Source organism: Thunnus maccoyii, chromosome 4 (assembly GCF_910596095.1).
Source record: "Thunnus maccoyii chromosome 4, fThuMac1.1, whole genome shotgun sequence".
NCBI lineage: Eukaryota > Metazoa > Chordata > Actinopteri > Scombriformes > Scombridae > Thunnus > Thunnus maccoyii.
Window position 1 is genome coordinate 20,423,361 of NC_056536.1, and position 13,662 is coordinate 20,437,022.

A 13,662-nucleotide genomic window follows, 5' to 3' on the forward strand; every position below is an offset into this window, starting at 1 on the left:
ATGAGAAAGTGTGTCCAAACTTTTGAAAGGTTCTGCATGACACAACTGACATTTGTCTGAAGATACAATTGGGCCCTGAAGGTTACGTTTTGCCCAACAAACCTTCCCATTTTTCATAATGTCAGGCCTTTTATATTTGAAAGGATCAGTTGGTACTCCGCAGTAAAAACATTTGCATACTCTGATAGTCTCAGTAGAGTTGTTAATAAAATATTGAAGTGTACTCGAGGCAATTTTCTTAGAGAGGTTATTTAGATGGGTAGAGTTGATGGAGCCATATATTTTTAGTGATTTCAATGTAATTCTGACACACATGTGTTATTAATGTTACAGCAATAACTTATCTTATGAGTGAAAAATATCCATGTTGAAGAGTCTATATTCAAACATGAGACGAGAGACTGCAATAAAGGTAATTACATTGCAACATGACATCTCTGTGTTTCATCCCCTGAGATGAAGTGAGGCCATACATCAATTAGTTTCAATCACGTTTAACTTCACCCATCCGCAGTCTGAGCCTTGGCCAGGGCCTTTACATTTTTCTTCATTTACATCGCCTGGAGGGCAGACATTATTTCACTCCTGGGAGAAGATGTTATGATGAAAATGGACTGTCAGACACATTAGAAGATATATAGCTCACACAGCCGAGGACCAATTAAAAGCATGAAGCGCGACTCAAGCCCTCATTTCACCCAGCTATTGCATTGCCTCTTTTACTTTTCTGTGATTAGTTCAATGATCAATGGTTCAATGATTTTAGTCAAATGTTTTTTTTATAATCACATATAGAAGGCAAAATAATGTGTAGCTTAATTTCACATCATATGTTTTATATAATAAGGGATAGGCAGTGAAAAAAAAAAACAGATTATATGTCAGTGTGCTCAGCACAGTGCTGACCCATGGATGAGTGATCCAGGTCAGTCTCATTAGTGATAAATAAATCATTAGTAATACTGGCCAATGTTAACAATGAGAAAATCCTTCAGAGCCTGGTCCAAGCACACTTGCAGTCCTCTTCTTCTTTTGCATGAGAAAGGATTCATTTATCTCCGCTATGACTAATACATGAGTAGTAACCATCCGCATGTCTAAAATAGAAATTCCACATAAATGTCTTGTTTACTATGTATAAACACATCCAGCAGGAATCCACCAACACTCTCTACACACAAACATACACATAATAAATCTGACATTGTGGTTGCTGTGGCAGCAAAAGATAGCTTATATCTGCTTGGGGGTCGTGAAGACTGACTGAGTAACAGTGGTCTCGCCAAAGAACATACTATCATCATTCCCTTTGATGTGCTGCCATAAAACATTTGGCAATGCTTCCTGTAAATGCAGCTGTGAGCTGGAAACAGTGTGTGGAATGAAGATATTTAAAAAAACAAACAAACAAACATTTTTTGGTCAGTTTACCTGCACTATAGACAACTTGGTATCATGACACAGTGGTCTGAAAGGGACATATGTACATTGTTTTAAAATAATAGATGCAAGAGGTCACAATATAAATCGGGATTGTGATTGGCAGTCCATTGGCACATTGGCACTGAAGGCAAGAGAATAATTTCCTTTTGTTAGAGTAAGCCATTATTGTGATTTGTCTATATGAGTAAAGTTGAAAGGCAACCATTTAATGGCAATGGCCTTTTTTCTTTTCTTTTTTTTTAACAAAGACTAATCACTTCATTTGGATAGAACTGCATTTTAATGAGGAAGATTCACAAAATAACATCCCTCATTTTGTGAATAATACTTTAATTTGTGATATGATGATAAACTGATGTGTGAGAAAGTGTGTAATTGGTGAATTTAAATGTGCTATAAACGAGGCAAATTATAGCTGTATTTCTGTGTATGTGATACTGTGTGTATTGCTGTGCAAGCATATTGCGCTCTGCATGTTTCTGCATGTTTGTCCATTCATGTGTGTGCCAGTTTGCATGGATGCATGACTCCATTTAATCTGTTTATTCAGTGCATATGACACGGCATGGAGAGGAGAACCACTGGACAATCTGTCCTATCTGTCACAGCAGATGTCCACAATGTGATAATTAATGTAGATTTGAGTGTAGGTGGAGCTGCATGGGAGCGGCAGAAGCAGTCTCTAGGAAAAGTGCTAAGAATTACAAGATGAAATATCCCGACAAATAACATCATGTTCCATTTGCGGTCCACTTATTGAAAGAGAGCTGCTGTTTGCAAGAACTAGACACAGTGAAGAGATACGCGGAGATGACAGGGTTATTGATATACTTTCATGCATCACCTACAAATACACACCTACGCACACACAAAGAAACACAGACACATCATTCATACTGCCTGAGCTGCATTGTGAGTCAATTTTAGCTCATTATATTCGACAAAACAATGTGGGCAAAGAAAAATCACAAAATAGGACACGGACATCATCATTTTTCACTATTACACGCACAAACTCAATTACCATCGCTTAGTTGGAGGCAGTCAACATGCACAAAGCCTGATTTTGTACGTAGAAGAAAGTCCTGAGAGGATTAATGATTTATTTAGTGCTGATTATTATTATTCTGAAACAAAGAGAGGTGTCCTTGTGAAAGGACAGCAGTAAATTGCTATTAGGGCCTTCTTTTAGGAATGGCAGACCAGAGTTGTTTTGGGCAACAGATGCTCAAATGGAATTTTATTGATCCCGAGCTTAGTGCACCAACAAAGTTTTGAATAAACACAAGTCCGTTAATTAGTCTACTGCAGAACCTGAGACACTGCACAAAGGGAGGGAAATGATTTTGTGTTTTGAATACTAATGCATTGACAAATGTGACACATGTGCATTGTGGGTCAATTGTATTGGATATGATTCATTAGGCTAATTGCCGTGTAAAGAGAAGGAGTCCCCCCACTCCTCTCCTTAAGCAGTAAGGTCACCTTGAGTCTGTGGGAAAAGACTATTGCAAAGACTTATACAGATGCAAACACAACAAATGTAAACTCAATTTCTCTAGCTCAACAGTATGTGCTTTATGTTTCACTTTATATCACAGCATCCCCTGCTGCTGTTTCCCCTTGTAAGCATTCAGTTTTACTCAGTGTGGGACAAGAGAGGGGAGCAAGTGACTGACACTCACACTGGTTTAGTTAGAGGGTTTTCATATTTTTCACATTAAATGTCTGACAGCTAACATGATCCAAGGTAGAGTTGATTTGTTTCCCTGATGGCTGAGCAGATAAATTAGATTATTGACTGAGGCTGTTCTCCTGACCTGTTGTTTGAATGAGGCTGGAGAGGAGAGGAGAGGAGAGGAGAAGAGAGGAGAGGAGAGGAGAGGAGAGAAGAGGAGACGAGAGGAGACGAGAGGAGACGAGAGGAGAGGAGAGGAGACGAGAGGAGACGAGAGGAAACTCTCATACTACCTGAGTTTTGACGGTTTTGATGGATGGAAAACCAAGATACATATAGTTGAAGAGATAGGAAGAGATGAGAGGGGTTTAAAAGTAATAGGGAGGGACTGACAGAGAGAATGAGCATTCTATCATAAGAAGTATGAAGCTTGAATAAACCTGGCCTCTCTCCAATCAGAGTCATCCCCAGAGACCTGACACAAAGACTTCTTTTTTATATAAAGATGAAGTGAATGTAGCACTGTTTTCTTGTCTGCCTTTTCGTGCCAGAGAATCTGTCTTTGTATTGTCTTAAATCAGCCAATGTGCAATGCATTTTCTGAAGTTTGTTCACATTTTTAGTGCTCTCTGTTCAGAGAATTGTTCCCATGTGAAGATAATAACAGACATTGTGAGGAAGACAATACAATGAGACTGAGAGAGTTGATTACTTTAATGTTCTGCTCTGCTATCAGTCACCAGAAACATCAGTGGCTGTGAATAACAGCAGAGCGGATTACAACAAAATTATGTTTCAGTCAGAAAATAAATATTCAGATATATTTTCTGGAGGCATTTACATAAGTATACATTTTAGGTATCCAGAAGTAGTATAAATATAAAAAGCTATATTTTTTGTACAGTATATTTGTGGGTACCTTTGGCTACCAAGATTGCTCTCTTTTTAAAAATGCATTACTGTGTATTTATTACTTTTGATGTGTTCTTTGTTAATTTCAAACAATTTTTAAGAAAAAACAGTTAAGTATAGTATGAGTGAGCAAGAAAAGTCCAATCTGCAGAAACTCAAACTTTACCAAGTGAAAAAAGTGGAAAGATAAATCACTCATAGTGAAGCAATCATGCTCAAAAAGGACCATCTCTGGGGGAAGACAAGAGTGACCACCAGGGTAAAGGGCACTGACTTTCAAAGATGAGACTCGAGATCAGAAGGGATGATAAGTGATGCTGCAAATCTTGCCTCTTCCTTTTTTTTTTCTTCTTCTTCTTTTCTCTTTGACTTGCAGGGTTTGCTATTTTCATTAGCCGTGGTCGTCACAGTGTGTCTTTATTTTAACATTGGGCCGATGGCTACTGTTAATGAGCAAAAACCACAAGAAATGTGTGTTACCAAAAGTACTGAACTATCCCTCAGCCTTTATATGAGTTTGTCATTGGTCGGTGTGAGAAGAAGTTATTACTATTTAGTGATAGAGAGCAATGTCTGACAAGTAAGTCCAAAATCTCCCATAGTTCAATTGCGTTGAGATTTGGTGACTGCAAAGCTCATATCCAAAAGTATATGATTTACATAACTTTCATCAAACCATTTGGTGACCCATCATTCCCTGTAGATGGGGGTATTGTTAACCTGGAAGAGACCACTCTCATTTGGATGGAAAGGTTTTATTACTAGATAGAGATGATTACTCACAACAAATTTGTATTGATTTGCTGTGACCTCTGTGGAGACAAGTGGACCCAAACCATGCCAGGAAAATGCCCCCTATGAGTCTCTTGGCACACGTTCACACATCCACTAATCCAGAATATTGTGAAAGATGGTTTTTGTGGAGACTGATTTTTGCACCACTGAACTCTCAAATGTGCACTCGTGCTCTCGCTTAGATCTTCTCAGTCAGAAACTGAGGTCAGCATGGCCTGCAAAACATTTTTTACATGTCACAGAGCATAGGATGTCAATGCCTTTACTTTACTATGCAATAACCTGTATGGAGGCATCTGTATGTATTTTCATGGAAGACATTTTGACATGTCACAGTGGGAAACGCACAGGTGTAAATAACATTAATGATGGCTGAATTACATTTAGCTGCTTCGGTTTCAGGGTCCAAGTATTGTGCTGGTGCACAGAGCGAAGCAGGTGACCAAAACTCTGAGACTGATTAACTGACATGAGACTGCAGGCAACAGGAACTTGAAGAACAAATCTTTATTGAGGTCTGAGAGCAGGCAGAGTAGAGTAGAACTGAACTGAACAGAACTGAACAAAGAATCCAATAAGGACTGAAGGGAAAACCAGGACTAAAATACAAACTGAACTAATGAGGGAATGTGGTGCAGGTGACTAGAAAGAGAACAGGCAAGGGGCTGATTGGCTAGGGAAAACACTGGGAGCAGGGAAGGACTAACAAGGCTGATACAGGCCAGGTGTGAAGGGAAAAGCAAGATGAGGAGGAGCACATGAACACAGGAGGGAAACACAGCAAAACAGAAAACCAAAAACCCAGAAAACACAATGGGTGTGTTCCAGTATGCCAGAAAAAGACTGAAAGTAGCCTGAATAAACTCGCTCTACTAAAAAGCAAACACATCCATTAACACACCAGAGAGAGAGGCAAAACAGTCTCTTGATAGTTTGCGTGTGGGAATCAGACACTTAAAGGGAGTGTGTGAGGGAAAACGTGATTGTCAGCACAGGAGTGAGGTTTCTGAACCAAGAGTCTCTTAAACTCAGAGAGAGAGATAGAGAGAAGGGGAGATGGGTGAGGAAGCACAGGTGAGGGGAATGAGGTGATTGCAGTGATAGCAAGGTCTGGGGAGAGATCTGAGGGCATCTGGTGAACTGGTGGAGAATGGCAGGTCTGGGGCGTAGGAACAGCGAACACGGCCAAGGAGAAGTGATGCGGAGAGCTGGGGATGGGAGTGTGTGGCTGCAGAGAGGGACTGAGGAGCAGATTGTGACACGAGCACTTTGGCTTGCTGTCATACTGTCATTGCTTACATGGGACACTTGAATATAACAGAGCCACAGTGATTTTCCTACAATGACAAGTCAAGATGTCCGTGAAGGCCTGTTTATTCAGTTTTTTCCCCGTAATTGGTCCCTGTCTGTATAGATATTCATTAAGAAGATAAGGTCAGCTTTCCCATCCTTGTCTTCCTCTCTGTCATTCCTTTTTTCTCACACATAAACTCACACCCAGAGAGTTTGGTTTTGCGCTACAGCATCAAAGGAATCAATGACATTCAGCCAGAGGCTGAGGATGACATTCTTCCTTGTTCAGTTTAGCAAGACTTTGCTTTACAGGGGAGGAAGCAGGAGATAATGTTAAGAAAAGATAAGAAGAAGATAGATATATATATAGATAGATTTATCTGTGTGTGCGTGTTTGTGTTTGCTTGAGAAGCTGTCTGTTACACTGTGGTTATTTGCATAAGACTGAGGTCACTGTCAGAGAGTGAGCGGAATAAGAATCGCCCTCCTGTCTCATCCCTCCCTCCTTGCACATATGTGCAAACATCCACACAGGAGCATGCAGTACACACACACACACACACGCACACACACACACACACACAGGTACACACATACAGGGTGCAGAGCAGGAGACACAAGGTGATGATCAGGGAGAGGCAAAGGGAATATATCTCTCAGATAGGTTCTGTCATCTTTTGCTCCACATGCTGAATAAAAAAGAGAGGACACTGCTTTTTTTTTTTTTTTTTTTTTAAAGGAGGCCTCTGCAATATATGCACCAAATTACGAAAACTCCCCCAGGTCTCTGATTAAGAAAACAGCTCAGGGCCACAACTTAACACTATAAAGTGGATTCCTCTCTATCATCTGCACTCATCTCACTGGAGTAAATAGCTTCCTGTGGGAATTCATTAGATTGCTTTCACTTCCACCTGAAAGAGCCCTCCCTTTCAGATCAGATTAAGTACGAGCAGAAGAGAACTCTTATGTTCTATTGAAATCCAACTTCTTTGAATCTTCTTTGTTTTCTTCTTCTGAGCATTTAGATGCACCCAAGGTTAGTCCACTCTCTCCTCATGCTCTTTTCTTTCTATTTTTCTGTTCTATTTGGCAGCAATATTTCTCACTGCCAACTCAGGGACAGCCATTCACCATGACACCAGCTTTGGCAAGGCTGATGCCACACTCCAGTATCAATAGCTTCTCTGTGTCTCTTGAGGAAGTGCTCTCTCTCGCTCTCTCTTGTGGGCTCTCTTTGAAGAAAGCTCTAGCAGAAGCTCATTTTTCTTAATGTTATCAGCCACAATCTGGCTGTTTGCAGCACAAACATACTGTTGTTCTGTGTTACAGCTGTTTTCCAAAATGTAGAACAGCTTAAGTTGTGTGTGTGTGTGTGTGTGTGTTGTTTGTACTGAATGTATGTGCATGCATTTGTGTTGCACTGTCACAGCAAATAATAAACTTGTCTTGGCATGACAAGGACAGGCCATATGTGATGGCATGACACTAATAGTAAACGCTAAAAGTTTAATGGCATCATCTGTTAGTTATAGGATGCGATGTATATGCTTGTAACACTCGCTGAGTAACAATCACTCTTCCCCTCCACAACCGCTTATCATACAGAAAAGATGCTTTAACCAAACTATCAGTGGAAACTCCTGACAGACAGTGCAAAGAATGAATATCCACAGAGAAAAGAATGAATAAAAACAGAAACATTTTCCATTCCCCTGAGCTCCTGTTCCCTCAGGTTTATCTGCACTGTATGTACCACATAACGCTGTACAAACATTTCTCTCCACGAGAGTTGCTCATGTTTTAGCTGCTGTGTCTCTGCCACCTGACGCCCCATGGACTGATGCTCAGCAAGTCATACCCCTTGATCTCTGCAGGTCCCGGTCTATTCATTATTCACTGCACTGACCAACCTCTGAATTAAAGATACAAGCTTTGGCTGCTCAATTTTTTACAGGACAAAATGTCCTTACAGGCACACAGTAGCACACTTCTAAATTAAGCTCTGTCTCTGAGAGTGAGTGTGTGCAAATGTGTGTGTTTCACCATGTGTTTGGATGTGTGTTTGATAAAGAGAAAGACAGTTGGTGCAGCTATGAATCTGTATGAGTGTTTGTTTGTATAAGTGAGTGTGTACTGCTTTTACTCCAAGTCAGTTCTGGTGAAGCCCTGATGGACCAGCTGTAGTTCTTTGTTCTTTGTTATTCACCCTTTGATGATCCAGTTCCCAGGCTTTGGGAAGGGCCCTCATCTTCTCACACAGACTGATGGACTTTCTTGAAGTCTTTCAGGGACATATCTTTTCACTGTTCTACAAAACAGCACTGGCACTCAGCAGTCTGCATGCATCTGAATGCCAGCAGAATCAATTAGCTGAGTATGTGGAGAGATTACATTGGCAAAGACACGTTCAGAACTTGCTCCCAAATTCTCGTCTTTGAAATGAAACTCGGCTGTTTGACAGGAAAATAGCGGCTGACGTGGGTGTCTACTGGGGTACGGCTGTTTTTAAGCTTTTCTGTAGGCATCCAGCAGATCTCCTCCTTGTCTCTGCTTCTTGGTTTGTGCAGACACCATGTGTTTGTATAGATGGTTTAGCCCACGCATACTCTTGACTTACTGTTTCAGTGAAGCTCAGCGTCATAAAGGGGCACTCCACCAATTATGCAAAAAAGGTCAGTTGATTCATCATAGAGACCTGGATAATATCTTCTGTAGTTCTGTAGGGATGATGTCCCTAGATGACATCATCAGGTTGTCTGGGGTTGAGCTTGACAGAAAACTAGCTTTACAAAATGGGTTTTGGAGCTTGAAAGATGAGGGGATAATAGAAATAACTTAAAGGCAGGAAAACTAATGGATGATGCTTTTATGGTAATTTTAAGATCCAGCATTTTTGAAGGTTAAATCATACAAGAGGCTACAAGTCAAAATATCTCAGCCTCTGCTACTTCAATTTCAACCAACGGGAAACATCTTAAACAACTATCTTTAAGTCTCAATGAAAGTAAACACAGAAAGCCGTGTAGCACAGCTGATCCACATTGTCAACTTGCCGGATGACTTACTTGCTGTACTCATGAATGCATGCTGGTTTGTTTATGTTAGTCTGATACGGTGGCTGACTTTTAATTTAGCTTGAACTGGCTCTCAGTTCAGACAAAGAAGGATGGAGAGCACACAAAAACTGTAGGTCAACAAACTATTAATGAAATTAAACTATTTACAAAAACAAATAAGAATAAAGTGTAATGAAATCAGTAAAATCAGTGATGAAAGTGGGTGCATGGGTGAGTGGAAGGTTAGATGCTGAAAGAAATGACAAGTCAAACTTGAATGTGCATATCCTGATTGCTGCTAGCCGATTAGAGCTGCAACAACTTTCTTTTAATATTGCAGCGCTGCTTATGGGTGAAATTATAAAGATGTGACATGTGCATCAGTACACAGTGAGTAACGTGCGCATCTATCTTCATCATGGGTTGAATTGTTTTTATGTTGATCAGAGAGAAAACCACCTGACTCCTCTGACACACATCTTTAAAAAGACACACAATAGCCTCCATCATGTAAATTGTCCCGACAAAAGGTTTCCGGGACGATTTTCACACCACTGCAATGCATGCTGGGAAGCATATTCAAATAAGCTAATACTGTTTCTAAACAATTTAATTTGAAAAGAGGAGACAAGATGACAAGGAGTGGGGTTTGTGTGTGTGTGTTTGTGCATGCCAGTATGTAGTGTGTCTTTCTGTGTATTGTTTTGGTGTGTGTATGTGTTTGAATGTACTAACAGTTAAAAGGAAGAGAGAGGAACTCAATCAGCTGATTGGAACCAGCTGTGTGTGTCTGTGACTTTATTTCCTTAAAGGGAGCAGTGTTGCCAAGACCGGGGATTGAACCCACAACCTTGTAATCTTGAAGATTATACGGTTGTGGAAGCAGACCATGAGAACAGTGAGAAAAGTACTTAAACCACTCAGCCAGCAGACTAACCCTGATGTGTGAAGAAAAAGTTCCCATTTTGTTGAGGAGAAATTGATTTGCCTAAAACTAAAGCTCGTAGCCCAGAGATTTGTACATCATTAGTGGCAGTTCATTAGTGGATGAAAATGTATAATGTATGTACACAGTGTTTGAAGGAAGAGAGAATCTGTAAGTTTAAGACACTAGAGAGACCACCTGCAGTTTGTATTACAGTCAATCAGATCCAGACAGCGTGGGCCCTACCAATTAATGTTTAGATCTCAAACACTATAACCCTTATGAGAAATATATTTACATTTTGAGAGAGAGTCTAAAGAGGTTACCACAAGAGGCTTGTGGTAACATTTTGAAGTATGAAATGTGCTTAGAGAGTTAAAACTGTGGGAGTGAGATGTGTTTACAGTTTTTTTTTTTTTTTTCTGGTCTAAAAATATCTTTGCTCTCCCCTGTGTCTGATGATGTCACACACTGATGAGATCTGAAAACTGCTCCAAAAGCTCTCACTTTGAACTTAAATTGCTCCAAAAGTACAAAAGGTGTCATAAGTAATCAGATTACACCCACAGTTAATAAAACATCTATCTGTCTATCCAGTCGTCCATAAGCCTGCAGACTGTAAGTATGTTTTCACTGATTTACAGAGAAAATCCTCTTTTGATTCTGCTTTTATTCAGCTGCAGCCTCACTAATCCTTTACGAACCCTCACCAGACTCCATAGAAATATTTCACCTTTTTAGAGTTCAGTGTATCAACACTGCTGCAGGACTCGTGTCATGCTATGTAGAGATTTCACTCACCAGCACAGCCAATGAAATTACTATAGTTTACTATAGAGTTTCACAGCGAGCAGCATTGATGTCTCCACAGTGGTTTAAAGTGACAGTTTGACCTTTGACCAGAACATTCAAACACTTTTCTGGAGTTTTTAAAGTTAAAAAAAGAAAATCATACAAAAGTAATGTTTATTTTTGTTTTCAGGTTCATTCTGAAGCCTGAAGACACCCCTGATTATTATCATTATTAACAATAAATGAACACTGTACCTGCTGAGAGGAGATAAAACATCTTATTATTGATATTATTAATAAGAAGTGAACATTAACAGCTGAGAGGAGATAAAACATGAGCCATCGGTGTTAGAAAATATTTTGTATTAATTTTAAGATTATAAAAATGTTTGACTGAAGAAAGATGGACGAGATGAGTTTACTAGTCAGCAGCTGCTGAGTAACCTCTGCTATGTTATCTGAATACTGTTGGTGTACTTGGATTACTGTGGGGGTACTTATGTAACTGATCAGTGTAGGTGTAATCAAATTACCATGGGCGTATTCTGATTACTTGTGTGATCTGATTACTGTGAGTGTGATCAGATTACTGTGGGTGTCATTGGATTACTTATTTAATCTGATGTATCCTCATTACATGGCCAGTTCCCTGAACATACCAAGTGATAAGTTCCCCATCCCCAAATGACAGGGTACCGTAGAGCCCAATGTGTCACTACATGTGCTGAGACTAAACCAATGTAAGAATATACAAATAGACCCCTCATCCAGCATAGTTTACAAGTAGTTTACAAGTGACAACTCCTGTCGTCCCCCGTTGATATTCACTGTATTTTTCAGGACCTATGTCATATTATGATCTTTTCATATAGCAAAAAAAATTGACCTGGGGACATGAAAATCGTGCGATTTTCACGGACCAGCAAGCCAGTGCCTTGAATTGCTGTTGTTGTTGTTGAGGAAATATAGAAAAAAGGAAGAAAACAAAAACATAAAAACAAAGAAACAAAAGGAATAGGACACACACAAATGCATACACAGTCCCTCAGGCTGTCTTTCACACTAACCTTGCATCATTTCAAAGGGCCCAGTGGAGCGTGCTGGCGCGACTCTGCTCTCAGGCTCTACTGACTGAGGAAACTGCCGTTCTGAGATGGACAACATGGACAACATGGACAACATACAACAGTAGGTTTGAAAGACAGAGAGCAGAATTTCATGATATTTAAAGAGCAGCACTAAGTCTGATTGGCTAGAGGAATGCAGCTAGAAAGATCATTGGTCAGGTGCGGTGATGTTAGAATTGAGAATGAAGGGATTTTGACAGCGCGGGAAAGCGGAAGTGATGGAGAAATAGAACAGATGGAAACTGCAATGTCCACCCATGATATTTAGGCAGAGTTTGATGATAGAGATCTTCCTTATTGAACTTGTGCAAAAGCCTCATTTCAATAAGGAGAGATCAACTAAAAGTGAATAACAATGTTTATTGTGATAAACAACACAGAGATTTTGGAGATTAGACTTAGTTGATGTGAGGCATCTTCATAAGTGTAGGCCATTAAGATAGGACAGGATACCCAAAAATAAATGAGAGCATTCTTACCATCCTGAAGATGATTCAATTCTGAGAGGAGATGAGGAGAACATAATGAAACAACATACCAGACAATTACACAGTAAACATAATTAGCGATAGGAGTGATTCATTCACCAACAATTGTTGGGAATTAAGATGGAAAAGAGGGGAGAGATAGAAATTCTGTGAAGGAGGATAAAGGCCGTCGGAGGCTAGAAGCACTTGCCTTATGAATAAACCAGGATTTAGTCATGGGATAACTATCAGGCATTAAAAAGAGAAGAGGTGATGGGTCAGAATTTTCTGAGCTTTAAAAATGTTAACATGAAATTATAAGGAGAGAAAGGGGAGTCAGTGTGAGCCATAATAATAGAACAAGCACCTTTTACTGTAAACTGCAATATGTACAACACACTACTCGACACACTATTATATAACTGACTACAGTGAGTTTTGTTACTTTTTAAAATATTTTGTGAAACTTTGTGATTTGATATAATTACTCATTGACAGTATTTACAACAGTGAGTAAACAGCCATTTAAATTGTGATTTAAAATGTTACGACAAATGACACAACGTCAAGGTGTTTCTTTCAAATCACTTTATTAACATTTTAAATGAAGATGCTAAACATTTGTCCATAAATTAGATTAGTAATAGAACAAACAAAGAATGGAGCTCATTCAGGTAATTAAACTTAAATTTCAGTCATTTAAAAAGTAAATACTGAAACAAGTAGTGTATTCAGTCTGAACATTGTACACAAATAAAGACATAAAAAATATTAACACGCTCCTCTAATGCAATTTGTAACTGTCCAAGTTAAGTTTGTAATTATATGGGTTTGTAGTGAGTGAGCGAGTGAATGACTGACAAAGCGACTGAGTGAATGACAGTCACTATGAGTGTATGACTGAGTGAGTGGGTCAGTGAATATCAGTGAGTGAGTGAGTGACCAAGTGAGTAGCAAGTGTGACTGAAAAGTGTGGCTAAGAGACTGATTGTGTGAGAGGGTTCATTGACTCATATGAAGTCCCACTTAAAAGTCCTTTAATTTCTTTAGTAGACTCAACACACAAGGGTTGGCTGATGTCATCTTTTTCTGTGACAGGACTTTCTCCCGTCCTGCCGGGGTGCCTCTTTCACAGTTTATCCCTATGAACCTCCTGAAAAACAAAAAAAGT